This window comes from Ctenocephalides felis, unplaced genomic scaffold (assembly GCF_003426905.1).
Source record: "Ctenocephalides felis isolate EL2017-DRISC unplaced genomic scaffold, ASM342690v1 CF-g0.4_SCAFFOLD_03570, whole genome shotgun sequence".
NCBI classification, from domain to species: domain Eukaryota; kingdom Metazoa; phylum Arthropoda; class Insecta; order Siphonaptera; family Pulicidae; genus Ctenocephalides; species Ctenocephalides felis.
Window position 1 is genome coordinate 27,342,325 of NW_020539724.1, and position 17,739 is coordinate 27,360,063.

A 17,739-nucleotide genomic window follows, 5' to 3' on the forward strand; every position below is an offset into this window, starting at 1 on the left:
ATTAATGATTAATTTATTTACCACTTCGTAATAATTTTCCGTGGTGATTAAAAAATTTATATTTTAGGTGATTAATAAATTTATATACAAAACCGGTTGACAGTTGACAGTTGTAAGTAAATGTCATGGATAAAGTATGAATCATAGATTGAATAACCTAAATGGATAGTTTCATAATTAATTAATTTTGAATTTGAATGAAAAACGTGATAAAAAAGTATCTTATGTCCTTTTCCTGACTCTAAACTACCTCCCTGCTAATTTTTAGCTAAATCGGTTAGCCGTTCGTGAGTTATAAGTTTTGTAACTAATACGATCTTCTTATATTTTTAGGATATATATACACCTATATATATATATATATATATATATATATATATATATATATATATAGTGAAGTGCCAAGTCGAATAAAGTATTTCGAATCAATCGAATCAAGCCTTTAACGACTTGATTCGAATCAAATAGTATCAAGCCGCGAAATATTTACTGTGATAAAATATGAATGAACACATATTTTTCATAAATATTTTAATTTAATTCAATATTATAATGATATAAAAATAATAATAATAAACAACATAAATATAAATAATAATAATAATAAACAACATAAATATAAAAAATAAATCATGAATTAAATCGTGCGAGCCATCCGGCTTTAATACGCTTAAATGTATCACCCGACTCCAATCGACTTTATATGACTCAAACCGAATCATTCCGACTTCTAGCGGCTTTTAGTTTGTAAGACTATGTATTAATTTTATTATTGATTAAAACACTATTTAACTTGGATAATTATTTAATTTCATCAGAAATACAAAAATGTAAGTTTTTGGAATAAACATTATTTTGTCGACGTAACAACAAAAGACGATTGCGATTGCTTAGATTACTTTTTGTTGTTTATCCAATTATGGCTAGATGTCAGATGGACGCCATAGTACTCCCCCAAAACCAAAAATTGGTCATATGGACGTAGATCTGACGAGAGAAAAGTATATGTCAAATATCAAACGAAACCTTGTTTGAAGTCTTCTTCGTAGGTTTCCTTGCTGATTGCCTGAGATGTTATGTGAATAAGAATCTGATTCACAATCTATCTTTCTACTGTGAATTTCTTTTCAGTGCCATTTATGCGAAGTTTGTAGATTCTGTCAGTAACTCGCTCTAGAATTTCATAACGCCCACTGTAAGGTGGTCCTAGAGGCTTCCGCATGTGACCATATCTTTCAAAATAAACATATTTTCCTTGTTGTGATGAGCAGTAAGAGTTGGTTTTAACACAAACATGATTCGGTGATGATTATCTAAAAATACTTGCGGATTTGTTGAGTTATCAGATACATTGAAAAAATCACCTGGAAGTTTCAACGTAGTTCCGTAGACCATTTCTGCTGGTTAGTTGTATAAATGTTAGTGCTAATCTTTTGTGCTGTGTGTTTTTAAATGAAAGTTAATATCTACTGATGATGCCATTAAATTGAATGTCGAAACGTTTTGAATTAAAGATTAATTTTTTTTCACTGATTTTATCAGATTTTACTTGATTCGAATCAACTCGTATCAAGCCGCGAAATATTTACTGTGATGAAATATGTATGAACACAATTTTTTCATAAATATAAAAAATATGTTTTAATTTAATTCGATAATATAATAATATAAATCATAATTCGTAAATTAAATCACGCGAGCCATCCGGCTTTAATACGCTTAAATGTATCACCCGACTCCATTCGATTTTATATGACTTTAACCGCATTCATCGACTAACTATATCATCCGACTTCATATGACTCAAACCGAATCATTCCGACTTCAAGCGGATCGAGCGATATTACTTCAATCGACTTTATATGACTCAAACCGAATCATTCCGACTTCAAGCGGCCCCAGCGTTTATGATTCAAACCGAATCATTCCGACTTCAAGCGGCCCTAACTTCATCCGACTTCATATGACTCAAACCGATTCATTCCGACTTCAAGCGGCTCGAGCGATATGACTTCAATCGACTTTATATGACTCAAACCGAATCATTCCGACTTCAAGCGGCCCTAGCGTTTATGACTCAAACCGAATCATTCCGACTTCAAGCGGCCCTAACTTCATCCGACTTCATATCACGCAAACCGAATCATTCCGACTTCAAGACGTTCGAGCGATATGACTTCAAGCGATATGAGTTAACCGTATGAGCGATATGACTTCAAGCGACTTTGAAACAGATACAATGAGTTGTCGTTCTTGCGTGTTTATTTATTTTACGGAGCGCTGAGAGCGATTTTGTTCGTGAAATATCCATACCCAATTTTGATAATAATTAAGTTTTTTAGATTTTAAATGTTATCAGAATAAAGCACTCAAAATTATGAAACGCTTTTCGGAAATTTTTTAATATAATACTCTTTTGAAACAATTACTGAACACTAGAAAGTTATATTTAACTTCTGATTATGTAAGTAATGGCAAATTCACATTAATGAAATTAACTTTCAGCTCTCAATTTAGATGCGATCCTTTACTGATTATATAGTAAAATAAACAATCGACCCATGCTTCCAAATATTATTTTATGTGCTTTAGTGATGCACAATTGTTTGGTAATCTATTATAGTAAATTAATCTGGAGATATGTTTCAACCGCCTTCAAAATTAAATCATTTTCAAAATATACTTTTTGATAGTAATTTATGTTTACAATTTCTACTTTGTCGCTTATATTTGTTAAACTAACAATTTTAATTAAAATTTGGATCACTTTTACTAAACTAGTTGGTTTGGTATTTAGCCTTGAGGCAAGTTACATGAACTTCCCGATATGTGTAAATAATTAACTTAATCAAAAAAAAAGTGTAAATAATATACTTCATCAATCCTACTTTAAAAAACGATAATAATTTTAGCAAAGTTTGACAAATTTTTAAAATTAAACTACTTGTCGAAAGACCGTAATATTACAGTGAGTTCTATAAGACCATGATGTATATCGCCAAAAAAAGTTCCATGAAAATCGGCTTAAATTTTTTTTTCAACAGTTCATTACAAGGAAACGGCTCGGTAGATTTTCACCTAAAATTAATCAGTACCATTCCCAACTAATATCTTTCGAACAGTTTTTGATTTTTTAAAATCGGTTCGGTAGGATGAGCTTAAATATGGACGAAATGTTTAACACTTTTTTTTAAATTGCAAAGAAACGGCTTGGCAGATCGTCGCACAAAACTGACAAACGATAGTCCTCACCGAAATACATCAAATGGCTTTTAAATTTCTGAAATCGGTTCAGGCGCTTTTGAGAAAACGTCGATCAAAAGTCTAATTTTGACAAATGTCAAAAAAACTATACCAATTTTTGCAAACTTTGACGAATTTTTAAAGCTAAACGAGTTGTCGTAGGGCCGTAATATTTTAGTATGACCTAGAAAACTATGGTATCTACCGTCAAAAAAAAAATCATAAAAATCGTCGATTTTTTTTTTTTAAAACGTTATTACAAGAAAACGGCTCGGCCGATCTTTACCAAAAACTAATCAGCACGATTCCCAACCAATATCTATCGAATGGTTTTTGAATTTTCAGAATCGATTTAGAATTGCGGGCTAAAACGTGGGCGAAAAATTTTTCACTTTTCTGCAATTTACAACGAAACGGCCCGGCCGATCGCCGCACAAAACTCAGAGACGATAGTCCTCATCGAGATACATCGAATGGCTTTTAAATTTTTAAAATCGGTCCAGTCATTTTTGAGAAAACGTCGATTTACGGCAAAAAATCTGTTCACATACACACACACACACACATACACACACACACATACTTTTTCCAAATTTGGTCTCATTCATTCGATTCAGAATGGCTTGAAACGTCGAGAAAACATAAAATTAGCGAATCGGATTTTTTGATGAAAACATAAACTTCTCCTTCGGGAAGTTAATAAATACATCCATGATTTTTTTGTCTTGATTCGAGTTTATTCGAATCATGATTCGAATTAGGTTTTTTTCTGGTTCGCATCTGGAATTTTTCGGGTCGGTACATCACTATATATATATATATATATATATATATATATATATATATATATCGAAATGAATAAAACAGCCAATGCGTCCAATGTAAAGATTTATTTTAATTTTTTATACGTTTCGAGACTAGATGTGTCTCATCATTCAGCTAAAAGAAATTTACATTATAAAGAAAAAGTTTATTAAAAAAATGAATTTATACATTGGAAAAATTAATTGAAAACAACAAATTATACACACCAGATCAGGAAAAACCACACTATACTAACACATTTTACAACACCACAATCCCATGATACTACTGTAGGAAAGCAAAGATAATTTAAGAAAAGACCAAGAAAGGTAAAAGTAAAATTGTATGAAACACATATTTTGTTTTTAACAGATAGCATAGCAACACGGTTTGACTTATTTGCGTCGGCGACGCGTAGTTAGCTCTGCTGCCAGAACGCGAGCATGGAAAAGAGGGGATATCAGGGTGTAGTAGAGAGTCAGATTTACAGAAATTAATTATATTTTGATAACTTTCTGAGAGTAAGCAAGAAGAACTGCGTTTGTTCACATAATTTGAATTTAAAAAGATAAAACATGATTCGGAAAATCTTCTAAGGTCTACATTTTTTTCTTTATATAAAATTATAGGATGGTCAGTATTAAAAGAGTGTTTGAAATTAATAATGTGCTCAGAAAACATGGTTTTAAATTGATTAGGGTTTTTTGAATTTTAAATATGTTGATTCATTCTTTTACTAATGTATTGGGAACTTTCACCGATGTAACAACTGTCACAATCTAAACAATTAATTTTATAAACGGCATCGGTGATTCTGTCAGACGGAGATTTTGATTTTAAAGTAAAAAACATATATATATATATATATATATATATATATATATATATATATCGATATTACAGCCTACACAAATTTTCCAGAAAGAGCTCAAGAGAAGCATCTCGACACGACGCTGGAAGTTTCGGATTGGGCAGGATTAAAGTTTAATACAAACGCGCCACCCTACATGGCGTCAGGAAAACAAAAACGGAAAACGCCGAATTCAAATCCCTATCGCGCAATCCAAATAAGCTATTTATACTTAGGCATTCCAATGGGCTTTCAAGACTTTACATCCACAGAGGTAGTATATAAACGATGAAGCTTTACGTGCACAGCAGAATATTGATGCCGTCAATACCTTCATCGCACCGCAGATTGAATTTCTTTTACGGAACGGAAGTTTTGCGAAGAAATCGCTAAACAGCTACGACAAAAAACTGGAAAATATGCCAAAAAAATACCGTACAACTAGTACAAAGAAGAAGGTTTTGGCATGCCGCCTACAAGCGTGCTAGCCTGACATCGCACAAATAGTGCACGCGATAAGAATCATGACGTCGAAGGATGATTTGCGAAGTCAAGCTAAAAGAACTAGTACGGAAAAGAAGCAGAACCGACAACGGAGCTCATGAAGGAGTATTTGAATTCGATGGTGTACTTGCAAAGCCGGCAATGATATAACGTTATTGTGCTCCAGGATAAGAGCAGCTATACGGACTCAAAGCCAAGGTAAGTGTTCGGCTTGAATTAGGTGCCTTAGATGTGGGCCATAAGGTGGAAAGAAAAAGCTGCTGCTGGCTAAGCCCATTCAAGAAAATGCATTTGAGATTGTTTCGGTCAAGCCAAGACATTAAAGAGGTTGCTGTAGTGGATGTTAATGTGGCAATCGAGAACCGCTTCGCTTGGTGAATACAAAATGTGGGTTGCCTTGTAGCGTTCGAAATAAGGAGAAAGCACTAGCAGATGGTCCCGCAACATTAACATGGAACACGTTACTGGGCATAGGCAGTAAACAAACTGTTTATTTTTTACGTGCAAAACTGCTATTTTTTTAACATAATATTATTTTTTTTAACATTATATTAATCTGTTATTGGCTGAATTGGACCGAACCTATTAAGAAATAGGAAAAAGACTTTATTTTTTATTTTTATCAATTTTGTGACAGAATGTCAAAATTTCAAGTCTAGGCTTGCCTTGTTTTGAGGCGATAACAACAACGGCTGACCCGGATAAAGAGATAGAATATCTGTCAGAGTCAATATATCCGCGGACAATGCGAAAATCCAAAACGCCGGTCCAACAATATCGTCGAAGAAGGAACCGGAAACGACACTCCACTCTGCAGCTGCTGCCCGCAGCTTTATGTATACCTATCAAAGAGCAGCCGCCAGGCACCTTTAAGGCAAAAAACTTTCGACTCGAGCTGGATTCTATCCACGTAACAACAAGTGCTTTGAGAGCCAGAATGCAGAAGCCGCGTTGAGTGAAAATGTCACTTTCGAAACAACCTTTTCAAAAAAGCCGATGAAGGAAAAGCTAACGAAGTAATATCAATTATTTCTATCTCCAATCACTTAATTTAGAACGGCACGAAGTTTGCGGGCTGGAGATTTATACAATGGGCCCGACTCCACGTGCTGCCATTGAACGCATGCCGGACATATGGCCATGGCGACCAACGACGCAGGAAATATGGGAGCCAGAATGAAAAACTTCCACACGTGCTTATCCACTGGCGTCCACAGTTCGCCACTCTGACTAAAAGGCACATTTCCATAGGCTCCAGTATACGAATGAAGGAATGGAGGCATAAATGCCAATGCAATAAGAAAACTGAGCCCCACAAATTTCGGATTCTCACAACATGAGTTTACAAAGAAACTTACCAGAAACTCACGCATTTGATACTGCGACAGCCGAGAATGGATGACGACGGTAAATACGACCGAGAGGTAAAAATCTATGCCAAAAAATAGGGCAACCGAAACGAGTAAGCGCGGAGATGCTGTTCTTCGCCTACCATGACCATCAAACCAAAGCAACCCGTCCAGGTAAACATCCATCTCTCCAACGAAAATCTATTGCAAGCGGATAGTGCAAGATTAGAAAAAAACAATTGAACAGAAAACAACCAGGGCGTTCCACGATGTCCCTATATCTGTACCGACCGCTCCAGGTATGACAGAATATCAAGTCGAGGCCTGACGGAGGATCGACGCAATTGCAACACCGGCTGACTTGGATAGAAAGGTCAAAAACTTGTCGGGGTCAATCAAACCGTCGGAATACTCAGCAACCAGGAACACAATGGCTCTCATACACCGGCCTAACGCCAGCCAAAGATATCGAAGTAGAAACCGAAATATATTATTCGACCCTTCAGCTATTGCCCGAATTCAGAAAACCTATAGAAGAGATACAAAAATGGCGTTCAGAGAGATAACTGGGAACCGCGTGGGTTGCTTTGATCCCGAATTTTTCCACTGTTTCTTTAGGGCCGTGTATCGTAAATAGCCGTTGTGGAAGAAAATAACAGACCCTTAATAAAACCTTTTATACAGCAAGTGGTTTGGGCCCGCCGGGCCGAAGTATAGGATATTAATTGTGGAAGAAAATTTATTCCGGCGCGCACATCTTGAGGACGATATTCCTATAATGAAGAGTTTGAGGAGCAGACTCTGTACAGAAAGAAAAATACAGGTAGTGGGGTAATCTAAGAAAGCACGCCTTTGGCCGAAACAAATGAAGGCCGGATTTCTGCTATATATAATTAAGGCACCCCGAAAATCTAATAAAAGCAAGGTCATGACAGAGAGCGTAACGGAACGGTGTTACTGAAATAGTCACCACATCATCGGGCGTTATAGCGGCGGCCCCACAACAGGACGAAACCAGAGGCGTTATCTATCCAGCTGACCTAGATAGAGAAATCGAAGATCTCACGAATTCGATCAAGTACAAAAACCCGAAACGAAAAAGGTTGCATGCACAGACCCAATGCCAATCTGAGACAACGTTGTAGGAGGAACCCGTAATTGACTTTCAAGCTGCTCGTATACAAAAAAAAAACATACTTACGAGACCGTAAAAGGGTGTTGCTGGGTGTCGTCAAGGAAAAAGCACGCGAAAACAGGATGCCTACCCCAGCAGAGACGCCACCGGAACCGGACCCAACAGCTTTGATATTCGGAGGAGCGACGAAATATCGATGTGGGTCAGCTTGGCGGAAATAAGAGCCGCCACAGAACCACCAGCTCCACTGCCCGAAGTAACTATTGACGAAATTCCGAGGTTGCCCAGAATGGTGGAAATAAGAGCCGACACAGATCCGCCAGCCCTACTTCCCGATGTAATAAGCTACAAAATTTCCAGGTGGCCCAGAATAATGAAAATGTGATCGGCGGACGAAACAAACATTCAAACAAATCAACAGCCAGAGCCTCGACCCGAGAGGTACACTAATACGAACGCAACGGAGGCAACGGAAAGAAGGGTCGTGGAACGCCTGCGCGATCTCCCAAAGAAGCTTACCAGGACGCATGCCTACAAAACCTTGCGATTATGACCTCAGACTTTCGCTCAGCACAGAAAGTTCCACATCTGCGGAATCTGAGATCATCTACTTAAGCCTACCGCTGAAAGATGACAGAATACATTGCCCCAAATGCAGGAAAGCATACGCCCAGAAAAATAAATTAATGATGCATTTGAGGATAGAGCACCACGCTATACTCAAATATAAATGCTTGCTATGCATCGTAACAACTTCGATGAACGCATTTAGGGGCCACCTTATGAAATGCGAAGGCCTTGGGAAAAAGGCCAATATGACAAACCAAAACAACCCGACCAAGCCAACACCCAACATTCCACCAAAGTCCGCTTCTACAGCTAGTTCGAATATCCAGGCTGCGACCAACGGGCCTACATCGACCATCCAAACGAGACTTAAACTGCAGCGACCACATCAGCGACCAGGAGTAATACCTCCTTTTCAGCTTCTAGCTCTCAAATAATGACAAGGTCGAGAAGTAGAGCAGCGATTGCGCCTCCAACAGACTGTGGACAGAAGGGCGGTAAGGTTATTTGGAAAACTAAAAAAGCGCCTCCAGACAAAACAAGCGAAAGCCGGGAATCCACCACGGCTGAGATATCACCAGAACTTAATCCGCCAGGACTACTGCGCGAGGAAGCCGGCGACAATATTCCGCTGTTGCACAGTCTAGCAGAAATCACCACGAATAGAACAAGCGGAAACCAGTTGCCTACCATTGCAGAGACGCCACCGGAGCCGAACCGCCAGCTTCACTACCCGGAGCATCAAACGATAAAATCCCAATGTGGCCCAGTTTAGTAGTGAGAAGCAAATGAAGAGTTAGCGCCCCCGGTCGAGGTGGTTTCCAATGAGAACGAAGCGGTGACGGTGAATGAAATGGAGAGGTAAATTGCGGAACGCCTGCGCGATATAAGAACCATAACAGAAGAAACCAACTCCCGGCCAAGCGAGACTCCATCGCGAGCAGAAGGCGTCCACGAACAAACAACAACCGAAAGAACTATCCCTACGTCTTCATTGCTTGCTCCAAAACTTGACGAGATTCCAGGTCGAGGCCTGCCGGAGAATTGAGGCTATTACATCACTTAACCAAATCAATCAAGCCGAAAATAAACGTTGAAACCCGGAAAGGGGCTAGTCGCAGATGCAGACCCAATACCAATCAGAGACGACGTCGTAGCAACCCTGTAGCGAAAATATTTACAGCAGAAGAGATTTGGGCCCGAGCATCAAAATGTAAAAATACAGAGCCGGGTCTCGACGGAATTGGATATTGGCTGCTGAAAAAATGCGACCCCGGGTCACATATCTTGGCGGCCTTGTTCAATCAAACTCAACGACTTAAATACACTCCCCGCTCGTGGCTAACGTCAGAGATTATACTCATTTTAAAGAAAGGGGACTTGGACGAAGTTACGAGCTGCAGGCCCATTGCACTTTTTAAACACAATGGGAAAGCTGTATGCCTCAGTTTTGGCAGAACGCCTCGGCAGATGGTTCAAAGAGCACGATTGGATCTCGGCCACGCAGAAGGGATTTATGCCCTACGAATGTTGCAGCGAACAAAACTACACGCTGCAATCTTTAATCCAAGATGCCAGAAGAAGACATAAGGAGATAGCGATGGCGTGGCTAGACTTAAAAAAATCGTTCGGCTCCATCCTCGTGCGGATGTCCTCGTGTTCATGGTCGACAGTGTAGAAGGGCTACAAGAACTAAGTGACGTCACAACTGCGGCCTCAGAATGGCGTGGACTAAAGTTCAACGCAAGGAAATGTGCAACGCTGAATGTGGACGGGAAACGCCATCGTGCTGTCACCACTACGTTCAGTCTGAACGGCGAAATCATTAAGGCCCTAGACGTAGACTAGTCATACGGGTACCTTGAAATTCCTACTGGATTAAAGTACTTCAACTCTACAGACGAGGTCATCAGAGCGATGAGGAGACAGGCGGAACAGCTCGATAAGTCATTATTGACCCCGTGGCAGAAAGTGGATGCCCTCAACACCTTCATTATGCCACAAATACAATTTCACCTCCGAAATGGAAAAGCCGCGAAAAAACTCTTATGAAGATAAGACTGGGAGGTGAAAACCTATGCCAAACGATGGGCCAATCTGCCAAAAAGAGCCAGCGCGGAAATTCTCTACCTCACATGCAAGGAATGTGGTTACAACCTGCTGCTGACTTCTTTCCTGGCATACATTGGACAGGTTGTCCACGCGCACAGGCTCCTTACGTCGAACGACAAATGCGTCGCAGAAGCCAGCCTAGCAGCGCCATGTCGTCAGGAAAAAAGAGGATCAGAGAGACTACGCAGGAAGAACTTACGCAATATATCAACGGCTCAAACGAGGGACTGGTCGGAAAGCCGAGCAACGACATCAGCTCTACGTGCACGCGACTAAGAGCAGCCGCCTAACGTTTCAAAGGGAAAAACAACTTCCGATTCGAACTAGACCTGCTCCACGTCGATGACAAGTGCATTGAAAGACAGAGCGCGGAAGCCACACTGAGATCAGCGGCTCGGTATCATTTCAAAACCAAGCTGCTTCAAACAACTGACTAGGGAAAAGCTATGGAACTGACATCGGCCAACTCTGTCTCCAACACCTTTATTGGAGATGGCAGTCCAATCTTGAATCGTCTCACAAAGGCGATGAAAGTGCCGCCTAACGCTAAGACAAAGAAAGGCCAGACTTAGTCATATTGGACGAGGCGCAGAAAACCGCGCTAATTATGGACGTGATAGTGACATTTGCAAACCGACTCCAGGCAGAAATGCAGTGCTTTAGCCGAACACCTACATGCCCAGGGTCTCAACACGAATATCCAGACATTCGTCATGGGATCATTCGGGGGCTATGACAAGAACAACGTCGGTACCCTAATTGCCCTTAATATTGGCAAACGATACTCGATTCTTATGAAGCGTTTGATGGTGTCTGACACCATCAAATGGTCCCGCGACATGTACGTCGAGCACATCACGGGATGCAGACAGTACCACGGCTGAAAAAGGACAAGAAAATAATGAAATCATTATAATATATTCTCTACAAACCTTTCTATCCTGCCCAAATGATTCCGTATATTACTTGTAAACAACTTTTTAACCTTGCTACAATGAATACCAAGTTATCTGCGCTATGTACATGCCGCTAACCATGTTATACGAGCGAATGACGCAGGATTGGGCGCAAGCTCTTATGAACCAACAACGACCGGAAGAAGTGTTGTTTCTAGTCCTGCGCTGCCTGCCCCAAAGTTGTCAGATTTCCAATCCGAGGTCTGCCGAAGAATCGGTGCGATTACATCACCGGATGAACTGGATAATGAAATTAAAGTAATATCGGAATTATTCAAGCCGCCGGAGAGCCCTCGAAACACAAACACGACAGGCCGCGGACATAGACCAAATACTAGCCAAAGATATCGCCGGAGAAGGAACTCCAAAATGACTTTCGACCCTGCTGCTGCTGCTCGTATACAGAAAGTATATAGGCGAGATAAGAAAATGGCGTTTCGGGAAATAACGGGAAACAAAGAAAGAGCGTTTTGTCGCTTTGAGCCCAAATTTCTCAACGGAAACTTCAAGGCCGTTTACCGAAGACAACCGGATCCAGAACCGTCAGAAGCCATGCCGGGAGTTATACCCCCAATAACACCGTTGGGAGATGGGAACAATAACCCCCTAACTAAAGCTTTCACAGCAGAAGAGTACTGGGCCCGTGCCCTTAAATGCAAAAACACGGCGCCGGGTCCCGATGGCAACAGTTACTATCCGCGAAAAAAATGCGGTTATGGCTCTCATATATTAGAGGCAGTATTCAATAAGGCACACAGGCTGAAGTACGTACCCCACTTGTGGCAGGTGTCGGAGATTATCTTAATCCCGAAAAAATGAGACCTGGATGAGGATACGAGCTGGAGGCCTATTGCCCTGTCGAATACAATTGGAATATTGTACGCATCGGTTCTGTCAGATTGCCTGGGCAAGTGGTGCAGAGAAAACAACCGTATCAAGCGCACAAAAGGGCCATTTGAGGGTTGCAGCGATCATAACTACACGCAATCTTTAATTCAAGATGTCAGAAGGAGACGCAAAGAAATCACGGTTGCGTGGTTGAACCTCAAAAATACTTTCGGCTCCATGCCGCATAAAACGAGCTTCAACGCAATGCGCTGGGCGGGACTGAACAGCGAGAGCATTACCCTGATAGAACAATTTTGTAGCGGATGCTAAGCGGGAGTGAAGCAGGGATGTCCGCTGTCTCCTATAGCATTCAACATTGCCATTAAGCCGCTACTACGAGCCATCCGCAATGCGCCAGAGAACTATAATGCAAACGGCATCGTCAATAACGTGCTGGCGTATGCGGATGACCGGGTCCTGATGACTGATAGTGCAGAGAGACTGCGAAAACTGTTAGAAACCACAGCTACGGTCTCAAAATGGAGCAGACTGCAGTTCTACACTAGGAAATGCGCCACGTTGCATGTGGTCGGTAAACACCATCGAGCCGTTGCTACGACTTTCAGCCTAAGTGGAGAAACAATGAAGACCGAAGTTTCAGTTCGGCTGACGAAGTTATCACGACGATGAGGAGACATGCGGAACAACTTAACAAATCTCTACTGGCCCCGTGGCAGAAGGTGGAAGCCCTATACACGTCCATTATGCCGCAATTACAATTTCACCTCCGAAACCATAAAAAAAAACTTTTGTGGAATTACGACCTAGAGGTGAAAACTTACGCCAAGAAGTGGGCCAATCTGCCGAGACGGACCTGCGCTGAAATTCTATACTTTGCATATAAAGAAGGCCGACATCGAAGACATCGGACAGACGTTCCTTGTACACAGACAGCTCACGTCCAACGATTACAGCGTCACAGTAGCGAGTCTGGCAGCGCTGAAGTAGGTTGTTCGGAAGAAAACCATCAAGGAGGCCACACTAATGGAACTGCTTGATTATGTCAACGGATCAGGCGAAGGATTGGTAGGAAAACCGAGCAATAATAACAGTTCCACATGGATGAGACTAAGAGCAGCCGCCAGACAAAATTAACTTATTCCTCGAACTGGACTCGTTACAAGTGGACGACAAGCGCGTCGAGAGACAGAACTCAGAAGGCGCACTAAGAATAGCGGCGCGGAGTCACTTCCGCAACAAGCTTATTCTCAAACCCAACCAAAGAAAAGTAAGAGAAGTGACTTTGACCAACTCATCCTCCAACCATTTCCTCAGAGAAGGAAACATTATGAGATTCGCTGACTGGAGGTTTATACACATAGCCCGCTTCAATGTGCTGCCATTAAAAGGCTGCAGAAGATTTGGCCGGGGCGCCAGGTGCAGAAGATGCGGTCACCAAAATGAGATCCTGCCGCACGTGCTCAACCACTGCCTTCCGCAATTTGTAACTACGACTAGAACGCACAACGCAATTTGAAATCGTCTCACAGAGGCTATAAGGTCCCTCCCAACGCCAGGACGTACGTTTACCAACAGATCCCGAGATATTCTGGTGCAGAAAGGACCGACATGGTCATAGTGGACAAAGCACAGAAGACCGCGCTAATTGTGGACGTTACAGTGTCGTTTGAAAACCGTCCTCATGCATTCGTGACTGCGAGAGAAGAGAAAATAAGGCAATATAGCGCCTTGGCCGAACACATGCACTCGGAAGGATTCAACACCACCATATCAACATTTGTAATGGGGTCACATGGAAGATGCGATAAGAAGAATCCCGAAACCCTGATAACCCTTGGAATAGGCCGACGCTACTCGATGTTAATGAAGCAGCTTATAGTGGCTGTAACGATGAAGTGGTCTCGTGACTTGTACGTCGAGCATATCACTTGATCCAGGCATTACAGGGTATGATTACAGATAGGACAAGAAGATACTCAACCAAAATAACTAATATATATATATATATATATATATATATATATGTATATGTATATATATGTATATATATATATATATATATATATATATATATATACGAGTATATATATATATACTATGCCATATACATGCCGTTAACTTTTAAGAGGAAATGTGCGAGCACTTAGGCGTCTCCACCAGTTTCTCTGCGTTCTCATCGAGGGAAGACGTCCTGGAAAACATGGAGCAGCACCACCCGGTCAGAATCGACAACTCTCTTCTAGCATCATGGTAGAAAATCGGCGCGACCAATACGTTCATCGGGTTGCTTGTTGACTTTTACCTCAAGAATGGAAACGTGGCAAAGTGACTTCTACACAGATTCGACAAGCAGGTGAAAAAAAGTGAAGAAATGGGCCAACTTGCCGCAGAGAGCCAGCGCCGAGGTCGTCCTACATGTGAGCTACAAGCAAGGCGGCTTCAACACTCTACCAGCAGCGGTGTTATCAGATATAGGACAAGTAGTAAACGATCACCTACTGCTGGCATCAAAGGACCAAACCACATCCGAACCACACTAGCGGAAAGAGATAGTCGGCTTCATGAACTTTGGAACGAATTGCGACCTCGGGAACCCAGGCTACGACATCAAGACGACTTGGTCGAGACTCAGCACGGCAACGATCAACCTGCAGCTGGGATTGGACGAGCTTACTGTAGATAACGCACCGGTGAGCATAGAGAATGCATAATCGAGCCTCCGAGCAGCATTTATACAAGCCGATTCTACAAGCAAAGACTAGTTAGAAAACCGGACCAGGGAAAAGTGTTCGAGGTGACGTTGCAGAACTCTGTATCGAACCACTTCATCAATCAGGAAAGCTTCGCCAGATTCGCCGAGTGGAAGTTGATTCATCGAGCGCTGCTCAGCGTTTTACCGCTGAATGGGAGTCGTCCATTTCGCAGCGGCGACTAGCGATGCAGAAGATGTGGACAGCGCGACAAGACCCTGCAGCACGTCATCAACCACTGCAAGCCGCACCTGAGCGCCATCACGAGTAGACACGACAGCATCGTGCAGAGATTAATCACGGCTGCAAATAAACCAGCGGACGGAGCCCTGTACGCCAACCAGCCGATTCCCGGATACAACGGACTGGAGACAGCCGCGAGCATCAACGTAGCAGTGCCGTTCGAGAACTGAGCCGAGGCTTTCCAGACGACCAGACAGCTGAAGAGGGATAAATACGCGGCGCTTGCAAAACCCCTTTGGAGCCAAGTGTTCAGGACTACTCTAGACGCATGCATCGTTGGCTCTCTCGGGTGATACTGCAGCCGCAACTGGACCGCGTTGCTGATCCCGAGACGTGGAGCTCATCGGACATAGGCAGTACCAGGGCGCAGGACCCCCACATGCAGCTGCAGCAGCAGCACGGACGGCCGTGCCACTGGAATGAGGGCCACTGAAATGAGGAACAAGACCAATCTGGGCTTAATTATTATTATAAATGAAATATCTTGAGTCATGGAATATTTAAGTCATGAATAATTTCAAGCTATCACTGTACAATAACAATAACATATTTTTTCAATTTAAAAACTCTGTTATATAAGATCATTTGTTATGATATATATATATATATATATATATATATATATATATATATATATATATTCTCTGTAAACTACCTTTAAGGATTATTGTAAATATTATTTACTAAATACACGTATTATCTGTTCTTATCACCTTAATATCTGATAGTATCTGCATAACAGATCCTGTATATTAAACTGATTTTTGGAAATTGTCGTAATGTCAGGGGCTTGTTCCGCTTCCGCCGCGGGTTGGCCCGGTATTGCTGTATCGCCGGGATCGGCCCATAAAACATTATATAATACTATAATAAAAAAATGTGCATATATATGCAAATTATATATATATATATATATATATATGTGTATATATATATATATATATATATATATATATATAAATATATACTAGCTGACCCAGCAAACGTTATTTTGCTAAGTAATGTATACTCAAAACAATTTTAGAGAATGAAAAAAAGAATACTTTATTTTAGGAGTTTAAGCATGTGTTGTTTGAATGGTACAGACAATGAGGTATTATAAACGCAATAAACCCCAAAATCTACTTGTATAATAATGAATTATATAATTCATAATAACAATATTCATTTGTCCATATTTTGTTAATACAATCAAACTGGAAGTTGTGTACACTTTCTATAAAAATATGGTATAATTCAATCCAAGTCTTTTGTAGTCTTTAGCCATGGTCAATGTTCAGTTGGTCATTTTTGCCCCACACAGATGTAAGTTTGTAAAGTAATAAAGAAAATTGTTGAATCTCACTCAAAATTAACATTATATTTTATAAAACAATTGAATAGCGTATAGTTAAAATTTATATTAAGGTCTCGTAAACTAAATCACAGTGCTCACAAGCCAAAAAACTAACAACAAAAGGAAATACTTTCATTCTGGATTTTCAAAGATTACCGTTTATATCCCGGTAATAACAAAGTCATAAGAATCAAGGTTATAACTGGTTATACATTTTTCCCCTCTACTTTCAAATATTGTTGTTGAACGATGCTAAACTTTATTGGTTTTTGAGATATTGGTGGGTAACTTTATTAACCCCGGATCTTCATATATTACTATCCATTCTTCGATAAATTCATAGAAAATTTTTCCGGTTTATTCTTCAAAATTAGTGGATAATTATTGCATTATCCAATGATTGTTGAAGTTTTTCAATTTGTAGAGTGATTTAATAAAACATGAACTATACCTGACTGTGTCTAAAATGCATGCATATTGACATATCGTTTGGAAGGAATTCCTTCAAAATTGTAGTGAATCTTTTTTCTGCTATACTAGTTTTAGGACCCAAACTGTCGATACATTTAATTGAATTCGAGCATTATAATCAATTTTCAAAATATTTTATTCCACAGAACTTGTAATTTTGTGCATTTACATTTTTACAGGTGTGTGTTCCAAAGTTATATTATAAACCGAATCTTCTTATTTAAGTGGTCTGTTATATCTGGGAATAAGTTATTCGACAAAATGTCCCCTTTGATCGATTATAAATTTAGGTTTTTAATTTAAATAATCTAAATAAAATAATGATATAATCTAGAAAATGTTTTATAAATACTAATAAATATAAAATTATGCAACTAAGATTGGGCCCAATCCGTACAGCCATTTCAACGTTTTACCCCTGATTGTTATATAGCTATATAAAATGGACATTTCTTCTTTATAAATTTGCTTGAACATATGTACATTTTCAACATGAGTACATATTGTGATAAATTTCAATGTGTTAATTTTGATTTTTCTTTTTTGCAACCGTGTATGCAAATTAGTGGC

The 17,739-nt window shown here is 40.3% G+C and overlaps 1 long non-coding RNA gene and 1 pseudogene across 1 annotated transcript in view; both read left to right on the forward strand.

Moving 5' to 3' along the window:
• Positions 1–9,486, forward strand: part of LOC113382803 — a 32,175-nt gene extending 22,689 nt beyond the window's left edge. Inside the window, exon 3 of the long non-coding RNA XR_003367688.1 lies at positions 4,969–9,486. This is a non-coding gene — a long non-coding RNA (uncharacterized LOC113382803). The remainder of the gene's footprint in view (positions 1–4,968) is intronic.
• Positions 9,487–16,035: 6,549 nt separating this feature from the next.
• Positions 16,036–16,215, forward strand: LOC113383820 (annotated as a pseudogene).
• Positions 16,216–17,739: the final 1,524 nt, after the last annotated feature.